This window comes from Danio rerio, chromosome 18 (genome assembly GCF_052040795.2).
Source record: "Danio rerio strain M-AB ecotype USA chromosome 18, GRCz13ab, whole genome shotgun sequence".
Classification (NCBI taxonomy): Eukaryota; Metazoa; Chordata; class Actinopteri; order Cypriniformes; family Danionidae; genus Danio; species Danio rerio.
Genome location: NC_141038.1, coordinates 27057029 through 27073562, shown reverse-complemented (window position 1 = coordinate 27073562; position 16534 = coordinate 27057029). Strand labels below are relative to the sequence as shown.

The following is a 16534-nucleotide window of genomic DNA, read 5'->3' as shown; positions in this document are numbered from 1 at the left end:
ACAAGACAAAACAGAAGGCACCAAAAGTAAAAAAAAAAACAAAAAAAAAATAAACAAAAATTTAGCCTGGAAGTTTTAAAATAGAAATGAGAAATTCCAAGAATTACTGTAGAATAAAAACTGATTAACTCCGAAACGTAAAATATAAGCTTAGATTTCCAAAATATAGGCATAGAATTGTAAATTTACATCAAAACACTACCTGTAGTAAGTATTTATTCATGTATTAGCTTTTATATAATAGAAAATAATAAAAATCCCCAGGTTTTGTCTCCCTTTTGCAAGGACCTTGAGCACAGCAAACTTGGTAAAGGTCACAGTGAGTGTTCAGCTTGTGAGCAATTGCTTTTCATCCATGTTTGGCTCTAAAATTATCTCTCCAGTGTCTGATTACAATCCTCAGCATGTACTTGAATCATCGGTAGCCTGTGATTAATCCTTATTGAGACGTGAGCTTCCTTAATGGTCCAATTCACTGGTAATTAAAAGCAATCTTATAATATAACCATAAAAAAACCTTGTGTGCAAGATTATGAAAGTAAAAAGCTGAATTTAAAATGAATCTTTCCATCCCCGAACAATGATAATATGTTTCGGAGAAAACCCCAAGGCCTTGCTTCAGTCTGCTCTTTTATTCTGATGGCTTTAGGCTGAATGATAGTCGAGAGAGAGAGCAAGTGTAGCACAAGTGCTGGTTATTTTGTAAGTGATATCTGTGTCTAAACTCAATCACCGTTGTCAATATGAATTCAGTTCTGTAAGGAAAAAGGTTAATCTGATTGTTCAGTTTCAGCTGCTTTATCTCAGCACTTAGCGGGCAGATTTCCACAACAGTGGAGCTGAAAGCACCTTCTGAATTTGATTAGTGGTTTTCTTGGACAAGTTAGACAGCTTAGTTGAATATATATGCACTTTGCATTTAAAATCCATGTGAATTGCTGCTAACACTTGATTTTGATGGTCACATTTAGACAGTCTAAGTAACTTTGGAAGTACATGTCAACTAGCTATCATTAGAATGTTAGAAAATGCTTCATAGCTGCTAACACTTGATTTTGATGGTCTTATTTAGATGTTCTACTGACTAGAAGTAACTTGGCAACATGTCATCTAGCTGTCATTTGAGTATTACATGACTGTTCTTCAACAGACAGTTTTTTTAAAGATGTTAGTAAGTATGTTAGTTATAAGGTTGTCTATAATCTAGAGTTCCACCAAACAGTGTCAACATTTAGAAGATAACCATTTAAAGTTTTAGGCTTATAACAAATTATTTAATATCATCTCATACTTCAGTTTCTCATCATATCTTCTAATTAATCAAATGCTCTTTATTTGATACACCCCACCTCCTTCAAGACGCTGTTGCTGAAGTTGGTGATTTATTCTCATGTCAAAGAGCTTTTCTTATTTTTATTTTTTATTTTAGATATATATGCAAATATAAGAAATAATAAGAAACAGTAACCAAAAACTGTCCATCTAAATATCAGTTTCACTTGAGCTCAACAGCTCTGGGGTGGGTTTCCTAAACAACGTCTTAACTTGCGGCTGAATGTAGTGACGAGTGTTTCCAAAATCGCATAGTTTCTCTGTCGCAGAACCATCACTTGAACCATGTTAGTTATAACGTAAAATGCCCATAATGACACTCTAAGTAACTATTATTGAGCAAAATAGTAAGCAAATTATTGAGAATATGACATATCCTATTCTCACTAACAAAAGCTAACACTATTCTAATATCATATATGAATCATATAAATAAAGAAATGAGGTGATTTATTAAGAAATGAAATGTAATATTTAGTATGCATTAGAAAAGAAAAAAAATACTTTAATAATATTAATATTATTGATGATGCTGATGCTGATGATTATTTTTATTATAATCATTCTTTTCACTCTAGAACTTTTCATTCTAAAGTGTGCTCACATTTCCAGCGACTAAACTGACTACAGGAGAAATTTTTGCTTTGGTTCTGTCGATGTAATTTGCAGATCCCTAAGACTGCGTGCATGACTGTCTGGCGAATATCAAACCTAAAACCAACTTTACCGAGCTAATTTAGCTGTCTTTCAAAGATTGTAGTACTAACAAGTTGTTAACGTCACAGACCTTATACAGTATACAATACAACTTCATCACAAGGCCTACCGTACTTACGCTGCAGTTTCTCTGCCCATCAAGAAAGCCCGCAACTCCTGCTGCGGGACGGATGTTTGACGTTTGGTTCTCCTGTGTCCCCTGTTCCTCTTGCTGTACCAATGCAGCAGCTGCTTCACGTAAAAGCTGACTAACAGTTTTTGCCATTTTTCTTCTGTTATACTGTATATACACTAGTAACTCACGCTGTCCCATCCATCAAACCATACTTCTGCCCTCAGGCTCTGTGAAAGCACTCAATGTCTCTTGAATAAGCCCCTCCCACTGATAAGCATGGCCTTTGCATACAGGTTGAGGTTGAAAATGAAATCAAAAATGAAAACTGAAATGAAAAAGAGTCATTAAAAGGAAAGCTTAAACTTACATTTTAATTTGAATTGTGTCACTATTATAGCGTGAATATTAATAACACGCTTTGTAAAAATTGTGTTTCTTTTTATTTTTCAGTTTGGCTTTTTATTTTAATATTGTCAGTCTTGTTGCGGAAACACAGAGAAAATTATATGTTAAATTGGCAACTTCATTTTAATTATCAATTTGACAGGCGCGATGTGTTTTCAAAGTGAAAACGAAAATGAAAATTAAATAATTTCATCTTGTTTTCAATTTTAGCAGATATTTTGCGAACAGTGTTTTAAAAAGAAATTGTTCATCGGATTTTTATTTTAAGTTCCAATGTTTATTTGATTTATTTAAAATTAGCAGTAATTACCTTCCATACAGCAGAAGGTAACCAGCAGGTCTATGTCATATACAGTACAGATACTTAATAAATAACCCACTATAAATTAAAAGAATTAACATATGCTTTGTTTTCACAAGCTTTGGCAACGTAACATAAATTCTGATTTTAAATAATAGGTCACCTATAGCTTTCGCCATGAGGCTGTGTTCAAAATGACATCAATTTTTTCAATGTGAGACCAGTTTTTTTTTTTTTTTTTTGGCCCTAACTTGACTTCAAATAAAATTTAGTAGTCAAAAACGCATTTTTAACGTTCCTTTCTCTGTGACTGAAAATGAATCAATGAATGACTCTGCAACATACATGGACATGCTTTACTCATCAAAATACATAGTTGGATCACTCATGTGATGAAAATGACTGATATCTTCCATAAAATGTATTGTTAACTATTTCTTTTTAATAAAAACATTCTTAATGAATTACTTTATTTTGAAATACTTTCTAGTTTTGTTTCAAGAATTCTAACAGTATTTAAAACTGTAAAACAATAAATAAAGGAGAGGAAATAAACTAGGTTATGTTTTTTTTTGCATTTAATTTTATTTTTGAAAGTGTTTTTATGTGTACATCATGTTATCTATTTTGAAGATTTAGAAAAGGCATATACATACAGTATATGACCTATATTGACTATATTCTTCAGTGCGGAAGTGCGCTTGATTCAGCTTCCTATATAGGAAATAACTAGGAATAATTAACGCCAGAAAAGGGTCAAACTACTTACTGTACAAACAAGCATTTGCATAATTATACAAACAACGCAGAATCATTGTAAAAAAGGAAAAAGATATTGTGTGAGACTGATAATGGCAGTCAGAAGAAAGAATAATGTCAGATTTACTCTCAGCCCCATAGATACATTAGTGTAACCCGGGAAGTGACACTAACAACAGAGGTGAGGATCCACATGCAGGTTTATTAGAATGGTCAGGTAAGCAGTGGTCAACATGGGCAAACACAGGCAGTCCAGAATCGTAGTCAATAGCCAGGCAGATGGTCAGAGGCAGGCAGCAAACAGAATTAAACAAATAAACAGCAAAGGATCAAAACACGGCAAAGGCAGACAAAGGAAACGCGTTGTAGTGTCACTGTAGCAGATAACAAGACTCAGCAATGAGGGTTTCAAAGTGAGTTGTAGATAGTATGTGTGTGTAATCAGTACTTGAGCAGCATTAGCTGTGTGTATGCAATTAGTTAGGATCTAGAACCGGTTGTGTGTGTGTTGCATGAGTGAATATGTAGTCCATTTCAAGCATATTTGTAGTCCTATGGGTGTGTGAGTGTTTCACAGCGACCTCTGGTGATCATCACATTTAGAAACACCACACATAAGCGGTAATTTTTTTTTTTTTTTTTGTCATTTGATGCAAAGATGATATAATACATTCATAAATGCATATAAATGTTTATAGGTTTTTAAAAAAAATCAAAATAAGAAAAACTTTCAAGTATTTTAAGATTATGATGACCATTAAATACATTATAACAGTCTTGTGAAAAAGGTCCATGAAGATGTGGTTGACTGCTTTTCAGAAACTTATCAAAGGAGCATTATGTTAGCGCAGATTAGCAGCAGTGTCAAAGGCACCACTATCACATTTATCATTTCATGCAGGGCACAGGTAGAGACTGTGTGTACCAAATCTCACTTTCATGTAAAGAGTAGCACAAGCTGTCATATCCCCTCATGTACCCAAAATGCTGAAGGTGCAAAGAGTTCCCAGAGTTTCCCTTTGAAAACAACCAAAGACTTGACACTTACTTCACAAAGTTCACAGGTTATGTTCAATTAGGTGATTTTTGATTGGTGTACCTGTTCTCTGTGCAAAGTGTTCATTTGTAGGTCAAAAACCTCTGTCTGGTGCTGATGAAGCCATTATGTCCCAGACAATATGCTGGACTGTTTCTTTCACTGGAGCTGGAATTAAAGTATCAAAGTGTTTTGTGACTCAGTTCATAAATGGAGGTCAGGAGTTCATCAGCTTGTCATGAGTTAAAGGAATGTTTTGAGGCTTTCCTCTATGTTAATGCCAAGAACTTTTCCATCACAGACTCAAATATTATCTCTGTGACATTCATTAGCCCTCCTACAAAGGTTTTTGGATTTATGGAGAATATTGCGGAATTTTAATCTCAAGGAGATCAAGGATGTCAAAGTAATGGAATCGGGATGGATGTCAGTGTAATAACATACTCTATGGTCATTAATTGTTCTCATTCACAGGATGTTCAATGTGACCGAGATGGAAAAAAGAGTTGACAATAATCTAATCAAAATTGAATCTGTTTTCACCAACACTAAATGGTTTATTCTAGGGCTGCACAATATATCGCTTCAGCATTGATATCGCAATGTAATCAATCGCAATAGTCACATCACAGGATGTTGAGTACACAGTAAAACTAAATATAAACATGTCTTTCCTTTTTTCTAAGGTTTTATTTATTGTTGCAGGCTATTATTATTAGTCTTTTTCATGTATATACAGTTTTATTCATTTTATATTTCAATTTTAGTTATTTTAGCAAGTCAAGTTAAGTTATGAAAACAGTAAGGTAATTTAACTTCATACATGACAGTTCATTGAAATATCTAGTTTCTAAAAAATCATGCTTGAATTCCAGCCTGCATCTAGCTTGAAACAGTGTTTGCAGATCTTTGTTTAATGACACAATAATCTGTGACAGTATTACATCTGGATGAATAGCTTACAGAGACCAGAGACGGAGAGAATTAGAGCTCCAGAATAACACATGAAATGTGATTGAATGCGTAACTAAGCTAGTAGATTCTTTTCCACTCTATATAATTCCCCACTATATATTAATAGGCAGTACACACTGAATGGTCCTTCAGAACAAATTTGGCAACATTGTAACAAACTATTACCCACTGGTTATTAATATTTTTCATATTTTTCAATATTTTTGAGACCAAAGTGTATTAGTTTAATAAAGAATTTCAATAAGAATTTAAGGAGTTAAATTCACACTCTTATCTCCAAATTGTTGTTCTTGCATTGAATGTGTTAACTGAATATAATCTAATTCCAAAAATACCCAATCTAATCAGCATAGAGACAAAAAAAAATCACTTTAAAGTGTCACTGTTATTCTATTTTTAAACTTTCTCATTTTAAGAGATTTCTACAATATGTTTCATGCATCTAAGGTCAAAAACACTTTCTTTTTCCTCATAAAATAAATTTACTTTAACATCACCTCTTTTTTGAAAGAGTCGCAAACTGTTTTTGGTACATTATGGAACCTCTGCATAACAGGTTTATGCATGCAAGTGAGTGCAATGTTTTATAGATGCAAGTGAAGACTATATGTAAAGTATGTGAGTAAAATTTGATATATAAGTCTGCATTTTATGTGTGAACAAGTGTTTGCTTTTCATAGCTTTTTTTTGCACATTTTTGAAGTTTCATTTAAGCAGATGGTGCTTCATACTTGTGAATTCTTTCATCATAAACAACAAAGAAGCAAGCCACAGATTCATTTCAGATTTTATGGTTTTAACATGATTTTTTTATGTGAAAGTAGATAATCTAACCTTGTTTTCTGAATGTTTGCCCTTTAGGTCACTTTGATAGAAATGTGAGGTCGGTACAAATTTTATGGATCAGACGGCGAGTTGAACCAATAAGGATTAAATTAAGCAAAGATTACAGCTAATCAACATTTGTTGATCTGGGCTTTATTTTAATTTCATTATAGTGTTACGAATTAAATTAAAAATCCTTAATCAAAAAGAGATGTAACCAAAAACGTAACAAAATAACAGGGATTAAAAATATAATCCCTGGTGCCTCCGCGCTCTCTCTCCCCAAAATATACCAAAAACACAACCACTAAGAATTAACAAGAAAATATGATTTATTTACAGAAATAAGGAGCAAAAATAACATCAGGAGGGGTTCAGCCAAAATAAATGACAATAAACCAAGCTAACTAACTTAGATTAAACTTCCCTATAAAACAAATAAAATAAAATACAGAAAACTTACCTCCCTACTAACAAACACAGGAGAAAACGAAAATAACAAATAAGGCACCAAACCTCCCTACATGCTCCAAGCCCGACAGGGAGACAAACCGGGTTTCAATCGCCGGTTAAAAATTTAACACAACGGCATCTCAATATACATTCAAACACTCATGGAATCACGTTCTCCACTGAGTACAAGCGGGGAAGATCGAGAGAGAGCGGGGAGCCATCGAATCCATGCTCTCTGCAGGTTTTTATAGCCACCGCCAATCATGGTCCGTCCCAAAGTAATCCGCTGCACCTGCGAATACTTAGAGTGAGAAAGAGAGAGAGAGAGAGCGAGAGAAAGAGAAAGAAAGAGCGCGAGAGCGCAAGAGAGAAACCACACACAAGCCTACACTACACTACTCGTAACACCTCCCCACCAAAAAGATGCAAACAAGCAGTTTGTATCTACCCAACTAACTTAAACCTCAACTTCAGCACCATGAACTCTGGACAGCGCATCCGCAACCACATTTTGCGAACCTTTCTTATGCCGTATATCCAAATTAAATTCCTGGACTTCCAAAGACCATCGCATTAATCGCTGATTTGAATTGCGCATCCTATCCAAAAAAACAAGAGGATTATGATCAGTGTACACACGAATTGGGAACGAACTTCCACCCAAATAAATCTCAAAATGTTGCAACGCTAAAAGTAGTGCTAAAGCCTCCTTCTCGATCGTACTATATCTGCGTTGACATGCTGTAAATTTTTTTGAGAAATAGCACACTGGATGATCAATACCCATCTCACTTTCCTGAATTAGAACAGCTCCAGCCCCAGTAGCAGAAGCATCCACTTCCAATTTAAAAGGACGCTCAAAGTCCGGTGCTGAAAGAATAGGAGCGTTACACAGCAAATCTTTTGCTGCTCGAAAAGCCTGATCACATGCATCAGACCACACAAAAACTCTTTCGGTGCTCAGAAGATCAGTTAGTGGAGACACAACACTAGCAAAGTTACGGCAGAATCCTCTGTAGTATCCTGACATACCCAAAAATCTACGCAACTCTCTTTTATTCCCTGGCACTGGGAATTCCACAATAGACGCAATTTTTGCATCAACTGGACACACATGTCCCTGACCTACCTTTTTTCCTAGGTACACTACGGTGGCCTTGGCGAATTCACATTTAGCTAGATTTAAAGTTAGAGAGGCATTAACCAGACGTGCAAACACTTCACGTAAAGAAACCAAATGCTCCTCCCAGCTAGAAGAATAGATCACAATATCGTCGAGATAAGCTTCGCATTTCTCAACACCACTTAATACGATGCGCATTAATCGCTGAAAGGTTGACGGTGCGTTGCGCATCCCGAAAGCCATTACGGAGTATTGCATAAAATCGTCAGGGGTCACAAAAGCTGAAATTTCCGAGGCTCGTGACGTAAGTGGAATTTGCCAATACCCTTTAAGAAGATCTAATTTTGTCACAAACCTGGCAGGACCGACTCGATCTATGCAATCTTCCATACGTGGCAATGGGAATGAATCGGGCTTCGTAACCGCATTGACTTTCCGATAGTCAGTGCAGAAACGAACCGACAAGTCAGACTTGGGGACTAATAGACAAGGTGAACTCCATGCACTCAAACTGGGACTCGCAAAATGATTTTGCCGCAAATACTCAACCTCAGCTTTCATCAAGTCACGTTTTTTCGGATTAAGACGATAAGGATGTTGTTTTACCGGTCGTGCATCACCAACATCTATATCATGTGTAAGCACAGTGGTTTGGGAAGGAATGTCACTAAAGAGAGAGCGATGATTTTCAAGTAACTCAACAATATCGCTTTTTTGATCTGAAGATAAATAACTTAAATGCGAATCCAAGTCATTTAATATAACAGAATTTGTCAAACGACCGCAGGGTACAGAGAAATCCTGTTCAATCTCATCAGCTACACAGGACGCAACTAAACTTGATTTGACAGCAGGTAGATGAGCATCACTTTTCACATAAGCCTTAAGCATATTGACATGGACCATACGAGATTTTTTTCGCCGGTCAGGAGTGCAAACTAAATAGTTAGTGTCAGATAACTTCTTGGTCACCATGTATGGACCTGAAAACTTTGACTGTAAAGCCGAGCCTGGCGTAGCCAGCAACACCAAAACTGAATCACCCGGCTGGAATGAACGAGACACACTTTTGCGATCATAACGCACTTTCATTTCAGCCTGAGCCTCAGCTAAATTAATCCTTGCTTTTTCACAAGCATTACGAAGACGTTCCCTAATTGAATTCACATATTCAGATACAGGTACCATTTGTTTATTGTCAGCAACTAATTGTTCGCTTAATAATTTTAAGGGTCCGCGTAAACCATGAGCTGAAGTTGTATTTGCAATACAAGATCAGATTCAACTGTAACGGAATCAGCTGACACAGCCGCCTCAACAGCGCTCTTCTCCATCTCAGTTTTTTGTTCACTCTCTTCACACAAAAACCCTTGTTTAACCAATTCAATAAATACAGCAGATTTAATTACTTCTTTAGAAGCAGTACTTACTACAGAAATATTCAAAACATCTGCAATAGATCTCTTTTACGGAACTTATTAAACTGCTGCACACTCGGATTTGAACTGAATTCATCAATATCTAACTCCATAATGAATCAAGAGATACATCTGAAATTCATTTTCAAACATGAAATAAACAGGGTTAACTGAATCTTCAAACACGGCATATTTGAGAGTGCCAATAACAAACATCCAAAAAGACTAGATAAACAACAATTGGATATGCTCAAAAAGCAAACAGGGCCTCAATTGTCATTTATACAAACAAAAACCAAATAGACGAGCCCCCAATTGTTACGAATTAAATTAAAAATCCTTAATCAAAAAGAGATGTAACCAAAAACGTAACAAAATAACAGGGATTAAAAATATAATCCCTGGTGCCTCCGCGCTCTCTCTCCCCAAAATATACCAAAAACACAACCACTAAGAATTAACAAGAAAATATGATTTATTTACAGAAATAAGGAGCAAAAATAACATCAGGAGGGGTTCAGCCAAAATAAATGACAATAAACCAAGCTAACTAACTTAGATTAAACTTCCCTATAAAACAAATAAAATAAAATACAGAAAACTTACCTCCCTACTAACAAACACAGGAGAAAACGAAAATAACAAATAAGGCACCAAACCTCCCTACATGCTCCAAGCCCGACAGGGAGACAAACCGGGTTTCAATCGCCGGTTAAAAATTTAACACAACGGCATCTCAATATACATTCAAACACTCATGGAATCACGTTCTCCACTGAGTACAAGCGGGGAAGATCGAGAGAGAGCGGGGAGCCATCGAATCCATGCTCTCTGCAGGTTTTTATAGCCACCGCCAATCATGGTCCGTCCCAAAGTAATCCGCTGCACCTGCGAATACTTAGAGTGAGAAAGAGAGAGAGAGAGAGCGAGAGAAAGAGAAAGAAAGAGCGCGAGAGCGCAAGAGAGAAACCACACACAAGCCTACACTACACTACTCGTAACAATAGGGTGCACCAGATAATTTTAAACAGATTACCAGATAAATCTGTGAATACATGATTAAAGCCTTAATGCTTGATTAAATTTGATGGTTTCTGATGGTGGACGTTTAATTCTTCACTAACAAAACTGCAGCAATGTTTCTCTTTTACTTCCATTTAACTGATATGTATAATAGAACTATATGAATGATAAAGGTGAGGAAAACAGCACAGCATAGAAAGTCAGACTTTAGAAGCCCTGACAAATTAGGTAACACTTTATTTTGATGGTCCATTTCAGTATTAGTGGACTGCTGGCTTATCTGTTGATGCTGCTCCTTCAACAGACATTTTACTGTTTATAAGAAACTTTGCAAGTACATGTCAACTTACACTAACCCTAACCCCTAACAGTCTTCTCATGAACTAATGAGAATTAGTTGGCATGTAGATGCAATGTAACTTAAGTTCAACAAACAGATCATCAAAATAAAGTGTGACCACAAATTATTATATTAAAGAGCCCATATTATACATGAAATAGGGTCATATCCTGGTTGTAAGGGTCTCCAACAACAGTCTAATATGCATGCAAGGTCAAAAAACACTTTCATGGTCTTATAATCTGCATTTATTTTTACCTAATTATCCCAGCGACTCCTGTATGAATCGTCCAGTGATTCATTTGTTCCCAAACCCCTCCTTAGCGCGGAGCTAATCTGCGCTGATTGGACCGATGACAGTCTGTCGCGATTGGTCGACTGCCTTCAGTCAGAGAGGGAAATGGCCAATAGCTAATCAGCAATTTAAAAAGTAATCACAGTTCATACACGCTCGATAGTATAGACGTGGATTTTAGCTGCCACACTATGGCGAGTGGATAGTGCCACGGATAACCGAACGAAGGAGACAGTCGTGTACTGGCCATACCACACACACACAAAAACACACACACACCTCCGGATGACAACGCTCCCGCTTCCGCCCGCACCCGCCAGGTTTTAGCCTGAGAACCCGCTCCGTTTTCTGCCCGCCGCGCCCGGTCCCGCTAGAGCGGAGAACACAACCAAAAATCACCCAGTATACAGTCCAGACAGCCAAGCTGTCGTTCGTTCGTTCGCTCTCTCTCTCTCTCTCTCTCTCTCTCTCTCTCTCTCTCTCTCTCTCTCTCTCTCTCTCTCTCTCTCTCTCTCTCTCTCTCTCTCTCTCTCTCTCTCTCTCTCTCTCTCTCTCTCTCTCTCTCTCTCTCTCTCATACGCGCGCGTGCGCACTAACACACACACAAGCACCACGCAGACTCTCTCTTTCTAATTCGCATAGCAATATCCGTGATATTGCTAGACAGCCCGCTCCCGTCCCAAATTAAACCCGTTACCGACCGCTCCCGCGATTTATTCGGAAATTTATTCCCGCGGCTGTCCCCGCGCCAGATTTCTGCGGCGCGGGAATAAATTTCCGAATAAATCGCGGGAGCAGAACTCTACCACGGAGCTCCATAAACAAACAGCACGCGTCGCGTTTTTAACGTGACTTTGCACGCGATAAGAGAATATAGCCAGTTAACCTGATACAGTACACGCGGTTACAAGTAACAAATCACAACTAAATACATTTGCAAGCAAGAGTCAACGAGGCAACAACTTTAACCGCACGTACTTACACTTGAGAAATTGAAGAAACCCATCCTGACGTCCATCAGTTACTCTTTACTGATCCTTCCTTTAACAAACTCAGATGAAGTATTCTTTGTAGCATGTAGCTTCCAGAAGTTTCCAACTGCTTGGTTATAATGCTGAGGTTTCATCTTTGGGTAGAGACTCAATATATCCATCTGCAGTGTGACTTCAATCGACCGGCATGTTTGTGTGCGTGTGTTTGTGGGTGTGCGTGTGTTTGTGGGTGTGTGTGTGTGTCTGGGTTTCTGCGTCAGAGGGCGGGGCCTCAGGTTTGAAATCTCCCGGGTTTGCGCGTGCACGTGAATAACTTGGTTTCGTTCGTACGTCATGGCGAAACACCTAATGAGTCGGTATCAAGGCGACTCGTTTGAAGCACTATGAGTCGACTCTTTTATAGATGAATCAACAGTTTTAAACACTGTATTCTTACAGATTTAAGCCTTAGCTGGATACTTCGCTTCACTTAGAGCTGTGTTACACACTACATGGAGGGGAATTTTCAAAAACCCATAATATGGGCTCTTTAATTAGTGGAGCAATCTTGAATATAGGGCTGGGCCTATAAACAATACCATATCTAATTTTATAAAAATTTATTTCAATGATGATAAGCTCTGGACATTTTTACATGATATTGAGAGTCATTCACATCGCAGCAATATGCAACAACAACAACCAATCAGCATAAAGTAATAATGAGTGGAAGCAGTGACGAAAGTAAACTAACCTGAAGTTGTTATCTAAAGATGATGAAATTATCGACAAAACATCAGCACGAATTCTGTTATATGGAAGTGGTTTGGTTTGGACGAGTGACAAGGAGCAGATTGAAATGATTTGTAAAGTATGTCAATGGTTTGTGAATATCAAGTCTGGCAGCACATCCAACCCATTTAACTAAAAAGTATCACCCCAAAAAACTTGGTTTACAATTTGTGTGGACTTGCTGGAAGTTCGTTCATTCATTCATTCATTCATTCATTCATTCATTCATTCATTTTCTTTTCGGCTTAGTCCCTTTATTTATCAGGCGACACCACAGCAGAATGAACCACCAATTCATCCAGCATATGTTTTACACAGCGGATGCCCTTCTATTTCACTATTTGTTTTAATTTAAGTACAAATGTGTAATCTGCTTTTGCTAATAAACAATATTTTAAATTGTAATTTATTGAACCCTTGATTTTTTTTATTTTTTGCATCAGTGATTGCTGGGATAATAACTTTTAAAGCTGGAAGCATTAACAACTTATATCGAAGTTTATCATTATTGTTCAATATGGGAAAAAATGCATTTTTGCCATATCACACAGCCCTACTTGTATGTGCTCAACTGAAACAAATCTTTAAAAAAGAAAAAGCACCATCAAAACAGTCCTTTGTTTTTCTTCAAGGATTTTTTTTTCTTTTTGTTGAATCCACAATATAAATGCTGCCATTTTGACAATTAAAATCATTAATACTGCTATTCAAACCCCATCAACAGTGAGTTTAAATATAATTGCAAAGTTTATTTTACATTAATAGCAACATTATAGGTAATACAGGTTAAATTAAATGATAAAAAAACAAGGTTTAATGGGTGCAATTATTTGATAAACATTGAAGATAAGTCTTTATTTAAGATAAATTTAAACTGTATCCTTATTGGTACAACTCCTCTATGACAAATTGACTAGTGTCTTCATACGTGCCACTTGCCATAGTCTGTTAATTAGCAGGCTGGCATCATTTAATTTTTTAATTCTGATTACCTTCCTCATTGTCTTTTTTAAATCAGCTACTTGATGAATTTTATTCTACTCATTTCAAATACAAACCTAAAATGAACTTTATGATAATAAATGTGTGAAGCAAAGGAACAACAGTAAGCAGTCAGACTTTTTTGTTCTGCTTTTGTTTTGTTTCCTTCAAAAGTACAGATAATAAAATAATATGATGAATTGTGCAATGTCAGATTGATGCGATTTAAATGAGATATGGTCTATTGTTTTTAAACCCAATCTTGTTTATCTAGACAAATTGGAGTGTCTTTGACCTTACATGAAGACCAGATAGATTTTTGGATTGTGCTCTGGAGAGAAATTCAACATTCTATAATACAGTGGTACATTATTAAGCTGATATATTTCAATTTGAATACAGAGTGTATTACGACAGAGCTCCATGCTGTACTGTATGAAATAGACTTAATTTAGCCTGTAGCCTGGGAGAGTTTGGGTGGTTTGGAAGACCAAGCCCTCACTGACAAAGGTCCAGAATTTGTCCCATACATGAGCTCATTTGTCTTACTTTGACTGCTATGATAACATAACCAAAATAACCCATTTAAAAAGGCTATAATCTTTAAATCTGACATAAAATAAGTGTTCTTTCGCTAATGTATTGTTTTTAAATAGAAAAAACATTTACAAGTAACTTTTTTCTTAATCTTGGACCTTATTCTTGAAACAAAATCGACCAATAAAAAGGTGTGAAGCACCAAAAGCGGCCCATATTAAATTAATTTGAATAGTTATTTGGCTATTGTTGTTATCGTTCGATGTTACAGAAGTAACCCTTCGTTCCCCGAGGAGGGGAACGGAAGTGCCATGAATGAATGGGAGGATTCGGATCAGAAGCCGCTTGTCTGGAGAGTATTGAACGGGCCAATGAATGAAATTAATTGGCAGCGTAAGCTTGCGCAGGTGTGCGGCATAGGCAATTAGCCCAGCATATAAGCGCACCTGAAGCCAGCAGACGCTATCCTTTTAAGCTGAAGATCCTTTCAAACAGCTAAGGGACAGTCATTATGGCGACGGAGTATGGCACTTCCGTTCCCCTCCTCGGGGAACGAAGGGTTACTTCTGTAACCTCGAACGTTCCCCTTTGGTTGGGGAACTTCAGTGCCATGAATGGGAGAAGTATGGAAAGCGCCATAATGACTGCACCTTACCAACACCCCCGATGAGGAGATAGTCAAGCAAGCGTGACGCACCCACATCATGGGGGGCGCGGTCCTCCAACGTGTCCCTGGCCCTAATTTATCCTACTTCAACAGAAGTTTTACGGATTTAGATATATATTTTTTGGGAAGTCGTGAGCATCTAGATAATTCTAAGAAATACGACAGTACGTTGGGAAGCGTGCAATCCCGATAGGGAGGACGCTGCGGAGGCCATCCATTACCCAAGGGGGGGATAGATGGCAGAATTTACATATGGACTAGCCCTAAAAAGGGGGAGTACTCATAGCAAAAGCGTGGTTAGCGGAGAGGGAAGACACGGGTCCGCCCAGGGGGGGGACTTAACCGTGGCGGAATGAGCATATGGGATCGCCTAGTGGGGATCACGCATAGCAGGCACCTATACCCAAAACGCGGGCTGACCAGCGGGCAGACCTACAACGTAGTGGGCCAGCAAGTGACTCCTCCGCTGAGTCAGTGCTGGGGGCCACGGAGGAATCTGCAGGGCTCACCTGACGGGGAACTTTACTGACAGATAAAAAGGCGCACGTACCTCCGTGTTAGGGAGAATGGCGCAGCAAGCGTGTTCCAACACCCTACCGAGTTGTCTCCTCAATCACCAAAGGGTTACCTAATACCCTTGAGGAAACCGGCTCCACTCGCAGATTGTAAAACCTTGCAAATGTGTTGGGTGTCGCCCAGCCCGCAGCTCTACAGATGTCTGTTAGAGAGGCGCCACGTGCACGCGCCCAAGAGGATGCAACGCTCGCGTGGAGTGTGCACGTACTCCCGGGGGACACGGCTGACCTCGACTCGAATAAGCAAGTGAAATGGCATCCACAATCCAGTGGGATAATCTTTGTTTCGATACGGCACTTTCCTACTGCCGACCGCCATAACAGACAAAGAGCTGCTCAGATGGTCTAAAATTCTGAGTACGGTCCACATAAATGCGCAGAGCGCGAACTGGACAAAGTAAAGAAAGGGCTGGGTCTGCCTCCTCCGGGGGCAGCGCTTGCAGGTTCACTACCTGATCTCTAAAGGGGGTGGTAGGAACCTTGGGCACATAACCGGGGCGGGGTCACAGGATGACGTGAGAGTAATCCGGCCCGAATTCCAGGCACGAGTCACTGACCGAAAATCGGATCGCAGACTCGTGAGAACGAGGGCGAGATCCCAAGAGGGCATGAGAGGGGGGCGATAATTCGCCTAGCACCCCTAAGGAACTGGATGACCAGGTTATGCTTTCCCACGGTGCCGCCAGCTACCGCGCTATGATAAGTGGAGATGGCGGCCACGTAAACCTTGAGAGTGGAGGGCGACAGCCTGCTGTCCAACTTCTCTTGAAGGAAAGAGAGCACAACACTAATCTGGCAATTTCGGGGGTCTTCTCTGCGAGAGACGCACCATTCAGTGAATAGACTCCACTTCAGGGCGTAGGCGCGCCTCGTGGAGGGGGCTCTAGCCTAAGT

General features: G+C 38.5%; 2 protein-coding genes and 1 long non-coding RNA gene across 5 annotated transcripts in view; all 3 read left to right on the top strand.

Moving 5' to 3' along the window:
• Window positions 1-16534, top strand: part of LOC147839744 (uncharacterized) — a 512229-nt gene that overhangs the window by 404310 nt on the left and 91385 nt on the right. The gene's annotated exons all lie outside the window — the stretch shown is intronic.
• Window positions 1-16534, top strand: part of gnrhr4 (gonadotropin releasing hormone receptor 4) — a 156638-nt gene that overhangs the window by 60212 nt on the left and 79892 nt on the right. The gene's annotated exons all lie outside the window — the stretch shown is intronic.
• LOC147839745 (uncharacterized) lies at window positions 1962-13502 on the top strand. The gene is made up of 3 exons (XR_015515013.1): window positions 1962-6637; window positions 10467-10961; window positions 12647-13502. It is a non-coding gene; the product is annotated as an uncharacterized LOC147839745 (long non-coding RNA).